General features: G+C 57.9%; 1 protein-coding gene across 3 annotated transcripts in view; it reads left to right on the top strand.

The window, feature by feature from the left end:
• Positions 1-9,742: 9,742 nt before the first annotated feature.
• Positions 9,743-12,837, top strand: part of FGR (FGR proto-oncogene, Src family tyrosine kinase) — a 37,508-nt gene continuing 34,413 nt past the window's right edge. The window contains exon 1 of one of the 3 annotated variants that reach the window (XM_050932025.1): positions 9,743-10,239. The gene's annotated coding sequence lies outside the window, so the exon portion shown is untranslated. The remainder of the gene's footprint in view (positions 10,240-12,837) is intronic. The other 2 variants (XM_050932028.1, XM_050932027.1) reach the window with 2 other exon arrangements.

Raw genomic sequence — 12,837 nt, 5'->3', positions numbered from 1 at the left:
CCTGAGTCAGACTGACTCACACCTGGGCCCTTCAAGCTGCTTTTTCAGCCAGCCTAGATCTGTCACGAAGGTCTTCGCCCCCTACCCCCCCGGTCAGAATTTCACCTGCTACGTCAGGTGTTCAAGCCCCTCTCTGGGGTCTGGGTGAAGGTGACGCGACTCATGCTGGGGGGTGACTTTAATGCGAAGTAAAACTAGTTGAGACCTTAGATGATTAATGTGGCCCCTAAAGGCAACGGGCCTGGCCCAAAACAAGGACCCCACAAGGCAAGACTAGGCAGGCTAGGGAAGGGTCCCAGGGGGCTGCACCGTGTGCCAAGGAGACCGGGAGAGAGCAGAGCACTCAGCAGAGACGGTAGCTCCCCCTTCTGAGCCTGCAACAAGGCACTTGTCCTCCCCGCGTGTGAAGGGCCTAGGTTGCCTGCTCTGGGAACGTAGCTCCCGCAAGACCAGCCGGTGGGAATCTTAGATGCCAGGGAGAAACTGTGACTGAGGAATCAGGCAGGACTATCGAGTCTGACTCTGTGTAGGAGAGACCAGAGATGGACGCTCCAGAGACTGGCAAAGGGGAAAGAGCAGAGGCCCAGGGGAGCCTGGTGGCCTGTGCAGAGCTGGGCAGGACCCAGACCCGCAAGGGGCCAGGGTGGGGAGAGGCATCACAGCCCTGAGATCAGGGTGATGGGTGTGTCCTGTGAAAGAGCCAGAAAGGACGAAAAAGACCTAATGCTGCTTTGTGTTAATAGACCAAGAGGGCGCCTGGCATTGACATGTCAGTTGTGTGGGGTCTGCGTGATGGTCGTCAACTGAGCTAGGGACCTGGCTTCACAAATGAGCTTATCCCTCCCCAAGGCTGGGGGCCAGGACTGAAGTAGGGACGGCAGGAGTCACTGCAGCTGGAAGTAAAGAGCCAGGCTCACCTCCTCTATGGCTGCGGTACGCACAACACGCACTGGCCTGAGGCTCACATTCCTGTGCCCAGCTGGAGGGAAACTGAGGCACAGTAGCACATCCAGACCCAGAGGGGAGAATAGCCAGTTGCTCTCTTCTGATTGGGTGGACACAGCAATTCCTCCAGTGATGTCAGAATGTCAGCCAATTGCTTCTGTCTGTCTCTGGGTGTGGGAGTGAGGGCCGTCCCTCCATGGCTCTGTCCCCCCTTGGCTGTGCCGGCTGGATACCATCTCCCCAGCAGCTCATGGCCTCTAAAGGTAGTCGTGCCCCTTGGTGAATGTGCCAGCTTCTGTCTGGGTCTGAATCGGGACTCCTGCAAAACCCCTCTGCAGCACCCCCATCCCCAGATCCACCTGGGAGCAGCCATATCCCCTGCTGCCTTATGGAACCCTCGCTGGGCGTTCCAGGCCAGCTGTGAGTGACCCTGTGAAGCTGAACGTCCCATGGCTCCCTGCTGAACTCCCAAAGACCTTTCAGTCCCTTAAACCCTGCTGCCACACACCACAGATCCCACGGCTCTGGTGCCAGAACTCCGCTGGGAGGCGGTTAGTGCAACAGCAATCTTGCCTTGTGACTCCTCGCTGACATGCCAGTCCTGACCCAGACTGCAGCCCCTCGGCACTCCGGTGCAGGGCGATCATCACCACAGCCGAGGCAGCTGATGCTGAATGAGGAAGCCGGGCCAGCCTCGGCCCTGTCTGTCATGCAAGTGCCTGAGGTGGAAATGCAGCCTCCTCTCTGCAATCTTGTGCAGAGCAGCCCGTGGTGACTGGGTCACTGATAAGATGTTGCAAGTAATTAGTTGGGTTCCGGCTCGCTGCATGCTTCCCCGGCACAGAGGGCAGGGCAGGAAAGGCTCAGGGCCCTGGGCATTCCAGCATCCAAATGCCTTCCACAGTGCATCCTGTGAGGTTTCCAGCCTGGCGGGATCTCCCAGCTCCTGCCGCAGAGCCGCTCCCACAGTGCCCTGCGCTGCCGAGGAGGCAGCCGCGGGGTGTGGGATGGAGTTAGGAGAACTGGCTGACCCAGTGCACCTGCAAGGCCGGTGGCGTCTCATCCCCACTGGATGTGGTGGACAGCACCAGTCTGACCCAGAGCAGAGCAAAATCCTGGCTCCCTGTTGTTGCAATCCGCTTGTGCGAGGCCTGGAGCAGTGTGTGAGGAGCCAAGCCATTGCACAGCTGCAGGCTCAAGGCGTAACCTTCTGCAAGACTTGTTCACCCAGCGTGGCCAATGATCGCCCCCTTCCCCCACCTCCCCATGGCTTCCCTGCCACAGCAGATCGCAGGCTGCCTGCAAGTGGATGTTGCAATGCACCCCAGCTGTTAACTCAGTTGCAACACAAGCTACTTCCTGTGTGAATGAAGGTCCAGCCCCTTCCTGTTGTGTGACATGAGGCAGAAGGGATCTCTCCTGTGTGACCCACTGCGGAGCACCAGGCCTGCTAAAATGTCGGCAGCTGCTGAACATGGGGGCTACGCTGAGGCCGGTCCTGCTTTTCCCATTCCACCAAGGCTCACAGGTCCACTGCTGAGCAAAGAGATCCAATGCATCGCCGGGCATCGGTGGCAGCTGGTCTCTCCCACACGGGGTGTGTGGTTGGAATGAACTGACCCGTGCTGCTATCCAAGAGCTTGTACCAGATGATCTCATGGGTTCTTCTAGCCACTCTGGTGTCCATCTTACGTTTATTATCAGGCCTTCCAATCCCAACGGGCTTTCTAAATCCGGACCAAGGTTTTTAACCCCTGAGACCTAAACTCAGGCTCCTTGCTCCCTGTTGAGGCCCCTGGTAAGTGGTGTGATTTGCAAAGGTGCTGCGTACCCTTCAGCTCCTACCACCGTCAACTGGCCCTTCAGGGCATGCAGCATTTTGGGGTTTGCTAAAGCACCCAGGGGAATCAGGCACTTCCAAGATTTTCAACCTTGACTAACTTCAGGGGCCTCAGCTTCTGGGCTCCCAGCTGGACACCCTTTCCAGGGGGCTGATTTTTCAGATGGTGCTTTCTGGAAATCCAGGTCCCTTTACAGTGACTCAGGGTGGGACCCAGAAATTTAGGCACCCCCCACAAATCACAAGTCACGTCTGAAATGCTTGGCCTCAAGGTCCTTTGCAAATCCCAGCCCCTTGGTATACGCGGACACAGCACCACTGCGATGCAGCCACCTCGGGGTGGAGAGTGGCAGCCAAGCACAACAAGGGACAGGACACAGAGGTAGTGGGCTGGATACACAGGAAGCAGAACAGGGAGGTGAATGCAGACGCTGATGATCCATAAATGCTGTCTGAGTGGGTACTCGGCGTGAACCTTAAGCTGCCCCTATAGGCAGGAGGGCTACGAGGTGGTCTGAGAATCCCTCACTGTGAGGTCGTGAGGCATCAGCAGCACTGAGCCTCTGCCATACAGGTCTTTAAAACACAGCCCTAAAAATAACCACCAGGCGTGCAAAAAATAGCGCCTGATTTGTGCTGAAAATACCCCGGTGCCTTGTGCTCTGGTCCCAGAGGCTGGATCGTCTCTGCAGGCAGGGAGACAGCGGCCAGAATCGGGCTGGGGGAGGGGATGTAGATAGCGCTGGTTGCTCGTTGGTGCTATTTTGAAGCTGGAAATGTGGTAAGTGCTAGCAGCATTTTTAGGCTGATCAACAGCAGGTTCCTCTCCCCAACTCGCCCGAAAACAGAATCGGGGACTTGGTTTGTTCACACTGCAGGAAACGGCTGTTTTGCAATGATTGCTCTCCATGTACCCCCATTCCCTCTCCGTGGGCTCGGGGTGCTGGGCAGGGAGGCCTGGCCTGGGGTGGGCAGCCCCTGCTTGTTGGTTCCGTCAAGTCATAAGGCCTAAGCCCTCTCCTGCACAACTAAAGTTGCCCAGCCTGGCCCAGCTGCCAATCTTCCTGGGTTTTCATGCCGACTCCATGGTTCCCAGGCCCCCAGGTGTTTTTAAAGGGAGTTTAGCACATCTGGAAGGGATCAGCTGGACCGAGCAGGGCAGGCAGCTTTGCCCATGTTGTCCTGCCAGTAGGTCTCTGCCCTGCCCTGGAGGTGCCGCCTCTAGGGATAAACAGAGAGTTTGGCCTCTGGGCCCCGTTCAGTCCCTGGCCTCTGTGACGAACTAGGAATGTTCTTAATGTTCCCTGTGAATACTTGGGGGTGGGGGGGGGGCTCAGTTTCTGGCCAACCCTCTGTCACCTGGCAACTAATGGCCAGGCCCTTCCCCCCTGCAAGGGGATGCTAAAGGTATGGGAGAACAAAGAGGTCAGGTGACCTCCTGGCCCGGGAAAGGAGGTGGGGCTGGAGGGGTTTTGGGAGTTTGGAGCTGGCTGGGGACGAGGAGTGAAGTGCAGACGTGGGGGTCTAGCTCACTGTCCCCCAGAATGGACCCGGCCGAGGGGTCCTGTTCTCTGTACCTACAAGCTCTGTTTTAGACTGTGTTCCTGTCATCGAATAAACCTCTGTTTTACTGGCTGCCTAAGAGTCACGTCTGACTGCAAAGTGGGGGTGCAGGACCCTGTGGCTTCCCAGGACCCCGCTGGGGCGGGCTCGCTGGGGGAAGCGCATGGAGGGGCACATGCTGAATGCTCCAAGGAGAGACCCAGGAGGTGAAGCCGTGTGAGCTTCTTGCCCTGAACAAGTCTGCTCCGAGGGAGAGGAGGCTCCCCAAAGTCCTGACTGGCTTTGTGGGGAGCAGTTCCAGAGCATCGCCCAGGGACTCTGTGACAGCCTCTTGGCTCTAGCTGCCAGCTGGGTGGCTGATCTGAGCACACGAAGCTCAAGCTCTCGTCTAGTAGAACTGATCTGAGATCTCTGACTTGCTCCGGAGACCTAGTCCTGAGCCCTCCCTGCCTCTCCCAGCTCAGCACTTTCTGAAGTGCCCCTTTCCGAGGGCAGCTTTGCACATCTCCTCCTCTGAAGTCTCCGTGCTTCCAGTCCACTTGCAGGTTCCTTTTCGAAGCCCAGCTCCGTCCGCATGCTGGACTGTATCCTGCTGGGTAGCAGAGTGCTGGCCCATCCCCTGACCCCCCTGCTGCCCCTCTGCTCTGGCCCGAGCCACGCGCTGACGCTCTCGGGCTGAGCCCTGTTATTCTCGAGCTTCAGAGGTGTTTCCCCATGGACCGAACCAAAACATCCCCTGCACCCAAGAACATGGGCTGACATCAGGAGCATGCTGCTGGCCAAACAATGCACCTCACTGACCCCCATTACCCCACTGCTGGCAGGATGAGCATTCGGATTATTCTCCCAGTGCATCCACAGCCGGTCAGTTCTGTTACCCATCCGCATGTGGGTAAGAGGAGGTGTAAGGGAGTCTAACTCACCCGTCACCCCATAGTGTTCCTGAGCTGTGCCAGTCATCCCCTCCCTGTACAGTCTACAGGGGGTTGGGCGTTGTTTTGCCTCTGCTACAGTCGGAGTTTAAAAAATCTCTCCGGGGCGAGGTGCTGTGTCGTAGGGTGATGTGGGGTGATTCCCGAGTGCCTGGGTTGCAAAGGGCTTTGGGATCCTTTGTTATGAATGCTGAGTTAGGAGCGATTGTCATCAGTAATTATTAGTAGCCATCAAGAGGCAGCAGCTGAATTCAGGAGAAAGGATGGCCTAGTGGTTAGTGCTTTCACTGGGACTCTAGTGACCTTGGTTCAGTTCCCAGCTTTGCTGCTAACCTTGGGCAAGTCACTTAGTTGCTCCATGCCTCAGTTTCCCTAGTTGTGACCTGAAGCTACTAGCACACAAGGGTATAGTGAAACTGAATATATTTAAGCATCTGAGGTACCCTCATTGCTGCAGTATTAGGGAGCACATAAGGACCTAATATAGATCAGGGTGCTAGGCGCTATATGTGCCTATAGTAAGCACCCCTGCTCCAAACTGCTGACAATCTAAATAGGCCAGACAGACAAAAAGCAGGAGGGGAAACTGAGGCAGCAAGAAGTGACTTGCCCAAGGTCACTCAGCTAGTCAGTAGCAGGGAATAGGACTCAGGTGTCCTGACACCCAGTGCAGTGGGGTCACACTGCCTCTGATTCTTTTGTAACTCAGGAGCGGCTCCCTCAAAGTCAGCAGGGGTCAGACAGGTGTCTCCACTCCGTTTCCCGATTGATTCTATTAGTGAATGAAACAAACAGCCCCCAGCTGGGACGGGGAGGAGCACCAGGGCTCAAGCATCCTCCACGATTGCACCTGGTGCAGGCAGGCGAGGGCACCTGCTCAGAGTTCCCCTTTCCCCTAGGTGGGCAGTGTTCATCTGCAAGATCAAAACCCCCCGCCCCCCAGCTGTCAGCAGAGTCCAGAGTTCTTTCCAAGAGGGAGCTTGGTGCGTTCGGATGTGGGGTCATGCACCAGCCACCTCTTTCAGTTACTCATCCCAGACAAGCGTTTTGAATCTCGCCCTGCTGCAGGGCTGCAAGGGGAAAGCCCCCCTTTCCCTTAACCCCCTTCTCCCCAAAACAGACCCTTCCAGAGTTTTCCCTGGACTATCCCACAAGGCACTGTGAGTTTGGAGCAAGCCGAGAGAAGGGGCAGCCCCTGGGGCCGGGTGGGACAGCTGCCCCTTCCCTGGCTCTGCAGTTCAGAACGGAGCTGGGCTGCCTTCGAGTTAACACAGCTCCAAGCAGTGTGACCGCCTGCCTGGATTTTCACATGGGCCCAGGCCATTGGGCAATGCTGCAGAGAGGGGACCTCACGGGCTCCACCCACAGCCCCCTGCCATGCACTTCTCTGGGGGGGTGTTTCTTACTGCTTAGAGCATAAGCCCCGGAGGTAGGGCCCTTCCTTCTGAGCTGTGTTTTGTGCAGCGCCTGGTGAAATGGGGTCTTGGTTCATGACGGGAACGCCTAGGAGCTACCATAATACATCTAATAGCAATAAAAATGTACAGCACCTGGCACAAGGGGGCCTGGTCCATGACTGGCGCTCCTAAGCATTACAGCAATAACGTTCCCAAAGGAAGAGTCCCTGCCCCAAACATCTGCCAATCTCATAGACAAGACAGAGAAAGAGCAAGAAGGGAAAGCGAGGCACAGAAGAGGGACGTGACTTGCCCAAGGTCACGCAGCTAGCCAATGGCAGAGTAGGGAATAGGACCACGGATGTCCTGACACCCAGTGCAGTTGGGGGGTCACACCTGCCTCTGATGGTTTTCTAATGGCCCGATTCTCCTTGCAACTCGAGAGTGGCTCCCCAAAAGCCAGCAGGGTCTCCCCTCTGAGTCTGGTGTTGGGCTTTAAGACCCTTTGGATAGATGGGGGCGGGAGGGGGCTGTCAAGGGAGCCACTGGAGATCTGCATTCCTTATTTTAGAGGCTGAGATTGCTAATGTTGGGGTCCTTGGGGCGTGTCTATGTTGGGGGTGTCGGCAGGTCTAAGACTGGGGCTTCCTGGATGGGAGCTGTTTGCTGCAGTGAAGCCCGGGGCTCCAGTCTTAGTGTTTTCACTGGTTTTCTCCATCATCCAGGTGTCAGCCCTGTGGAAGACAGAGCTGGGCCTGGTGAATGCCTGAGCGGGAAACCGCCAGGTTGAACCTTGGTGCTGCGGGGAGCGCTGGTGGTAATTCAGCAGGTGGTGCCCTTCCCTCCTGGCAGGTACTGAACTGTCCAGGGTCTGCTGTGCAAAAAAAGTGGGGGGCACTTGCACTCATCAAACCCCCGGAGGCACTTCCTGCAGAGGTGTGAAGCTGGTCAGAGCTGTGGTTGGGTAACCACCTGCCTTCCCACTGCTGTCTTGGCTAAGGAAATCCTTTTGCACTTCCCCTCCAGAGATAACCATCGCCTGGCTGCTCACACAGAGCGGCTGCATTCCACCCCAGAGGTGGCTGCAGCACAGAGATGGGCAACGGCTTCCTTCAGAGGCTGCCTACAAAGAGGTTTGAGATTCTTCTGGAGGAAAGATGCAATACTGACTTGCGATGGTTTTATTGTGCAACGAAGGTCATTTTCCATGCCCTCTCTGAGTATCACCCCACCCCCACTGTGCCAAAAACCCGCCCTAGGAGCTGCATCCTGTAAGTCGCCTTAAACAGTGAGTAAGCTTTGCACAGCCTCTCTCCGGGGTGGGGGGAGGAGAGAATTTCACCCTCCATTCAGTTTTGAATCAGTTCCCTTCCCCGCCACCTCCCATATTTCTTTGGGGGAAAGATACCCCATTTCCAGAAGGGGAGGGGAAGAATTGCATTAGTGCTTGGGAGTGGTCCATGCTGGTTGTTATGGACTTTGGGTTGTGTCAGAAATATAGGGGGAAGGGTAGCAACCTTTATGTATGCAGTAGCATAAAATCCCACCGCTAACACCATATCAGGGTTCTCTCCCACCCACCCACACTCTGAACCAGTACAGCTGCCAAGGAGGGATTTTATGCTACTGCATATATAAAGGTTGCTACCCTTCCCCCTATATTTATGACAGGTTGGCTTTAATGAGTTTAGCTCCAGATGTTCAAAGGTATTTAGGCTCCTAGCTTCCACTGAAATCTTGTCCTTAGTGCTCATGACAGAAGCTGGACTGAAATCCACTGCAGAAGTACAGTTCGTTACCTGCAGAATTAGAGATGAACAAAATGTTTCTAGGGAAACTTCTTTGGGGGGCAAAAAATGCAGATTCAGTGACTCCAAAACATTTCATGAATTTAGGTCGGTTTTGCCAAATTGTTTTGGTTGGGGAAAAAAAAAACAAATTCAGGAAATATCGAAACATTTTGATTCCAGGTGACTTTGTGCTTTGAAATGTCCTTCAATTTTACAGCTGATGGTTGAAAATGCTCAAAATCCAAACAAAATGTTTCATTTCGCATCCAGCAAAACATTTTGTATGACCTGAGTTGACATTTTTTTTTCTACTCCTTCATTTGCCGAAAATCTCCAACACTTTTGATTTTGATTCAGCCTGAAACTTTTTTTTCTAAATTCTTTTGGAATCGCAAGTGAACCGAGAGCTCTGTTATTCATCCAGCTCTCTACAGGACGGGCACAGCACCTGGACAAGCTCCCGCCAGGTGCTGCTCCTAACTCTTGCAACTCAAAACTGTGCCAGTGGCACATCCTCTACCAACAAGTGGAGGGGACCCGTAGCTCTTTCAGCCTGTACTCTCACCAGGGGTCAAGCCGGGTGGGTTGGGCACGGACTCGGGAATCATGGGGGTCGCTGACCTGCGCGGCAATCTTAGGGGAGTCACTTCGCCTCTCAGCCACTAACTAGCTGGCATTAGGAAGGACCCTGTGAGGGGGTTATTTCACACTTGCTCATTGTGAGGTTTCTTGCAGCTCCTAGTAGAGACAAGCGACTGGGCTACAGAGTTGGATCCTACCTAACTCCCATTGAAATCAGTGGGATATTTGAACGCATTTGAAATCAATGGGAGTTAGAGGCCTGGATCCCTTCGAGGAGCTGGGCTGCTGCCTAGGTGCCCAGAGGTCGCATTAACAGGTGGTACTAGGCCAGGGGTAGGCAACCTATGGCACGTGTGCCGAAGGCGGCACACGAGCTGATTTTCAGTGGCACTCACACTACCCAGGTCCTGGCCACAGGTCCGGGGGGGCTCTGCATTTTAATTTAATTTTAAATAAAGCTTCTAAAAACATTAAAATGTATGACTGGCACACGAAACCTTAAATTCCAGTGAACGAAGGAAGCCTGGCACAGCACTTCTGCAAGGTTGCTGACCCCTCCACTAGGCTTTCCTCAGCCCCCCTCCTCCAGATTCATTTTTGACATAGCCATACCCTGGACTGGTTTGATTGGCAGGCGCTCCCCCCGCCCCCACTGGCTGTGGCCAATAGCCAGAGCTAGGTAGCCCCAAGCCCCTTCTCCCGCAGCAGATCCCGAGCGGGCCGGGTCTGCGGGACCCTAGAGCTGCAGGTCAGGGCCCACGGAGATGTGGGGGAGGAGGGGGTCGGTAGCTCTGCAATCTCCCCCTGTCCTGGGCAGCCCGGTGCTGCGGGATTGATTGGGGTGGGGGGTGCTCTCTCAACCCCCCCCTCCCGGGGACGCTCCGGATTGGCAGGACCCCAGGCCGCGGCAATCAATGGGTGGACCTGGGCGGCGGGGTCTCTGGCACCAGCTGATGGGGATTTGCTGGGACCTGTAAGCGCCCAGCGCAGCTCTCTGGGGCTCCCGCTCGCACAATGAACCCTTGCTAAGGGGCGGGGGGGGCAGAAGGGGGCCGGCTGAGGGCTGGGCGCCAGGGAGAAGAACCGGAGCGACAGGGAAACACGCAGGCACCCACCGGCGCGCTGTGCCCTGCCCGCCCCCCTGCCAGGGGCCAGCTCAGCCCGGAGCCCGCAGGCTGGAGCCGCGCAAGGTGAGGGGCGCGGCGGGGGGCGGGGGCGCTGGGGAGGGGTGCAGGGCCGAGGGGGCACGCCGGGGGATGGGGGCGCTGGGGAGGGGTGCAGGGCCGAGGGGGCGCATCGGGGATGGGGGCGCTGGGGAGGGGTGCAGGGCCGATGGGGGCGCTGGGGAGGGGCGCACCGGGGAATGGGGGCCCTGGGGAGGGGTGCAGGGCCGAGGGGGCGCGCCGGGGGGCAGGGGTGCTGGAGAGGGGCGCGGCGGGGGCGCTGGGGAAGGGTGCAGGGCCGAGGGGGCGCGCCGGGGGGCAGGGGTGCTGGAGAGGGGCGCGGCGGGGGCGCTGGGGAAGGGTGCAGGGCCGAGGGGGCGCGCCGGGGGGCAGGGGTGCTGGAGAGGGGCGCGGCGGGGGCGCTGGGGAAGGGTGCAGGGCCGAGGGGGCGCGCCGGGGGATGGGGGCGCTGGGGAGGGGTGCAGGGCCGAGGGGGCGCGCCGGGGGATGGGGGCGCTGGGGAGGGGTGCAGGGCCGAGGGGGCGCGGCGCGTGTTTGAATCCAGCCAGCTAGGGAAGAGGGTCGCTCTGATTCCCCACACATGGTGTGTGAGTGGGGGGGGGGTCTGTCTGAATCCCCCTCTGCAGGTCATCCCGCTCCGGGAGCTGCGGTGCGATGGGGGGCGGATGGAGTGGGGGAGGGATGAGGATCGCTGTTGGGGGGGCTGGTGTCTCCGCCTTCTCCAGGGGGCTGCCGCCCCTCTGCCCGAGGCGCCCCTCTCGCCCGTGGCTGCGGGGAAGGAAGGCAGGCGACCTCCTTGCAAGCCAGGGGGCTCCGCAGGTGAAACAAGCCAGGCTCGCTTCATTCCTGTCCCCCTCGTGTAAATCCGGCGTATCCCTCCCTGCCCCCTCGCGCGGTTGGCCCAGAGGGGAGCGAAGCCCCCGCTCCGCTTTGCTGGGCGTTAAGCGGCGACAGCAACAGAAGCGGGTTGCACAAGCAAATGGGCTTGTTTTCCTGCCTGCTCTGGATCTGGCGGGGTGGCTGAAGAGGGTGTCACTTTCCTGCCAGCCTTTAGTCGGGTGGCAGCCTCTTGTATCTGGCTGTACCAGGGGCCAGGGACACCCCTCTAGTCCTCACAGTTCAGATGATTTTGCCTTGGGGGTGGGCTGTATCTCTCCCCCTTTCCCCCCAGGAAAATGCTTGCCTGGGAATCCTCCAGTCCCCAGCCACTGAGACGCCTGGTCCTTGGAACCAACCGTGTGCACCACTGTCCCCTGGCCGAGTGGGTAGGGTGGGGTGGGGTGGGAGCCGCATGCCAAGGGCCCCCACTGGGGATGCTGACTCCGTGTCTGGGAAAGGGGCCTTCAGCCCAGTCTCTGGTCCCCTTTTTTTCTGAGTTTATTTCTCTGTGCTAACTCGTGGCCCAGGAACTGGCAGCTTCCTGTCTAAGCCCCCCACCTGTGGGGAAGGGGTCTCGCTTCCCCTCCCGGCTCTGGGACGGGTTCTGGATTGTATTTGTGTGTCCCCCCTGCTCCCCTAGCCCGATTTCCTCCTCCTTCGCAGCCCCTCAGATCCGGGAATTGCTCTTCTTCCAGCGGAAATCCTGCGTTTCCCAGCCAGCAGGCAGGGCTAGGGATGGGGAGGGAGGGTGGCAAGAGGTTACCATGGCTACCCCTGTAATGTGCTTTTCCTTTAGGCCGTTACTAATAGTGCACTTCCTCTTTCTTGTGGGAAGGGTGTGCGCCTGTGGATTAGTCTGTGTCATGGGGCTGCGTTTAATGGGCCCACATCAGACGCCCAGAGGCAAGGGCTGAAGTTGGCAGGGGTCCAGTGCTGACTTTTGGGGACCAAGGCTGGTCCCTTTTGCGGCTGCTCTGGTCATACGCTGGCGTACGTCCGATCAGACCCCCAGGGGAGGGCCGTGGTCCTGGGGATGAAAGACTGGACGCCACCCTGCCCTTGTCCCCTTCGCCCGCAGAAGGGGTGCTCCTTTGAGCCAGTGGGCTTGTGGTGACTCGGGGTTGCAGCACAGGGAAGGGTTGTTGGCAGCGTTGAGGATGGAAGGAAGCCTTTGGCCCCTCCGATTCACTAGGGTAACCCCATTGACTCCGCTGGAGTCACTCTGTTTACACTGCAGCCGCTCCCTGCCTGTTTAGGGACGGGTGCAGCAGCAGGGTGAGCTTCTGGCTGCCTGACCTGAGCCGAATGTCCTCCAGGAGCGCCGAGGGGGGATGTTCCTGTGACCCGTTTGCTCCTTGGTTTCTCTGCCCAGGCTGCGGGCAAAAGCTGCAGGTGATGCCAGGCCAAGGGTGGGACCTGCAGCCACCTTTCCTACAGAGGTCACGGCACAGCTGTGGGGTGGTGACAGCCGGCTGGGTCGGAGAGGTACAGCCTGAGGCCAGGGCTGGGATGGCAAATCCTGGCCGTGGGGAGCCCCTCTGCCCATTAGTAAAGCTCTAACTTAATTCCACTCCTCTTTGGGCCAACTTCTCCTTTCCTGGGTTTCACCCACGCCTTTCACTGGACCCATTGCTCATTCGATTTGCTGCTGTTTTGAATGAACTCCTGCCTCGCTCAAAAATCCTTATCCCTGTTCCCCCTGGCGTCTTCCCCTGCCCCACGCCC

This window comes from Gopherus flavomarginatus, chromosome 22, assembly GCF_025201925.1.
Source record: "Gopherus flavomarginatus isolate rGopFla2 chromosome 22, rGopFla2.mat.asm, whole genome shotgun sequence".
NCBI classification, from domain to species: domain Eukaryota; kingdom Metazoa; phylum Chordata; order Testudines; family Testudinidae; genus Gopherus; species Gopherus flavomarginatus.
Note: the sequence above shows the minus strand (reverse complement) of the source record. Positions and strands in the feature narration are given on the sequence as shown.